Source organism: Brassica napus, unplaced genomic scaffold (genome assembly GCF_020379485.1).
Source record: "Brassica napus cultivar Da-Ae unplaced genomic scaffold, Da-Ae ScsIHWf_2132;HRSCAF=2784, whole genome shotgun sequence".
NCBI lineage: Eukaryota > Viridiplantae > Streptophyta > Magnoliopsida > Brassicales > Brassicaceae > Brassica > Brassica napus.
In genome coordinates, this window is record NW_026015544.1 from 17,501 (window position 1) to 20,000 (window position 2,500).

The window sequence follows — 2,500 nt, forward strand, 5'->3', positions numbered from 1 at the left end:
GATAATGAGCAAGGAATATCCGTCTTTCTGCTAAACAGGATGTATTGAACTCATAATTCATTAGATACTTTTTATGAATGTCAACTAAGTATCGTAAGTAAATTGTTCCCGGTTGTTCAATCATTTGATAACCAGAGTCATTCTTTGATAAATGATCACTATGAGTCAGACTCAATAGAATTTGATCAATCCTTTTTTCTGCCCTTAAGGTGGAGAACTGAACCAAGAATTCTCTTTCTTTATCATCAATCGAATCACTGTTCGCGACCCAGGATTCTATTTTATCATCAATCCAATCACCGCTCACGTTTTTTCTTTTTCTTATCAATGAATAGATGTCTTTACTTGTATGACTTAGATGTCTCGTATTTCTCGAAAAAGTGATTCGATTGATGGGATTTGGTATGATACTTATGAGATCGATGATATCGATGAAGTTTATTTTCAAATCTGTCTTCTTAGAACGTATTGATTTGACCCCATAAGCGGGATCACCACCCCATAGCATGTTGCCGCCAGAACCCCGTATTTCTTCTAGACAATCTCCTAATTGTTCCAGAGCAACTAGAAAAAGATTCTTTAACCAGAAAGAATTCTGTTCAGATGTAGGATACCTATCCAGAAGTTTTCGCAACTCAATCATGTATGATGGAATCATCAAAGATTTGATCTTTTCGAACTCTGTCTGTAACTCACTATAGGCTCGGGAAACAAAGAGAAGATGTGTACGAACGATATATCCAGCAACAAGAAGAAGGAAAAGGATTGAATAGAGGACCTCACGAACATTTGGCGATCTCAGATGTGTCGATATCAACGATGACTCATTATTTCGATGAATCATTTCTTCGGACAGAAGAAGATTATGTAAAGACTTACTCGAAATCTCACTTATCAGATTCCTTTGTGGAAGACACAATTTTTTCTGAAGAATTCGCCATGATATATCTAATCCATACATAATATCATGAAAAATGGATACAAATTTTTGACTGCTACTTAGTATCCGCAATAGGTCTGAAAAAATATCTAAAAATATCAAATTTAGATATTTGTACCCTGTCGAAGTAAAGAACCATGGCATATATGTTTGGAATAGATTCCATTTTGAGAGAGTTGAAAAAGCACTATCTCGTTGAAAGGTTCTATCCATCTGCCCTTTGTCAACGCATTTTTTTAGGCAAAGACTCCGTTTTTTCCTCTGTAAATATTTCTCAGAACATGGAGTGTGAATCAAACCCACGTTTGAATTGAAATTGAGATACTGATGCAAGCTCTTCTCTTCTGAATCGGATAGATTCATATCTGAAAGAGTTTGACAATACGTTCTTTCCAAATTTACTCTTTGTCCCTCTATTAGAGGTGTTCCAGAAATGTCTGCAATCGAGTAAATAGCTCTACGAACTAATGGATCGGATCGAATTGGAAAATGGAAAGATTTGTACAAGTTATACCTTTCGTCACCACTTTGTGGAAAATCGTTAGATATGAATATGTTAGATACCTGTGACTCGATTGACGAAGGTGAAATAGTATCTCTCTCCAAAAAAGCATGTTTTTTTTTACCACCACACGAAGAAAATATTTTGTTGTGAATGAACAAGATAGTGAGGAATTGTCCATACGTAAAATCAGAATTATTGAGACGGGCCTTTTCCACATAAAAAGGGAATCTTTTGTTACAATAGAAGCAGAAGTGATGTGGATTATTCAAGAATCGAAGTCGATTTGCTTTAGAAAAAGAAGATATCAATGAACTTCTCTGAAATGGTTTCACGGGATTCAGCCAATTGTCTTGATCGTGGGATACGATTGAGAAATAGGAATCCGTGTTATCAAAAGATTTCCTGCGATTCTTTCTAGTATGGAATGAGTCAATCATCCACTTTGGTATCTTATTGAACAAAAATGGTGATATTGTTCCTCCATTGATCAAGAATTTCGATTTTTGAGAAGTATTATGATCATCCAATAAAAAGGGTTTCAATTTTTTAAAATGAACGATTTGAAGACCTATTGATTCTAACAACTGATTGCAGGGTTGATCGTTCGGACCTTTCAATTCATAGATGTGGATCTCAGACCTATGAATGGGGATATTCTCGAAACTCACAAAGAAAAAAGGAAGTGAGTTAGACAAAAAGAGAAGTAACTTGGACAAAAAACGAAGTAACTTGGACAAAAAGAAACGAAGTGACTTAGACAAATCTTTTTTATCAATAACCTCAGACCAATCAATCGAATATTGATTAATACATAATCGATCGAACACTACTTGAAAACGGCTCTTCCGCTCAGAAACGAAATGTTTCAAATGCTCCTGGAAATTCTTGCTCCCATTGGACCATTTGTATCTATATGCATTAGGATCCCGATTTATGGATCTCTCGGTTCGAGAAAGAAAAATAAGAGGATCGAACCATTTCTTCTGACTCTTTTTCAAATTCGATAAATGTTGGTTGATCGTATCTTTCATTATAGTTCTATGATTCAGAGTATC

General features: G+C 35.2%; 1 protein-coding gene across 1 annotated transcript in view; it reads right to left on the bottom strand.

Moving 5' to 3' along the window:
• Positions 1–2,435: 2,435 nt before the first annotated feature.
• Positions 2,436–2,500, bottom strand: part of LOC125600136 (protein Ycf2-like) — a 2,429-nt gene continuing 2,364 nt past the window's right edge. The window contains exon 1 of the mRNA XM_048773045.1: positions 2,436–2,500. This exon is cut by the window's right edge and continues 2,364 nt beyond it. The gene's annotated coding sequence lies outside the window, so the exon portion shown is untranslated.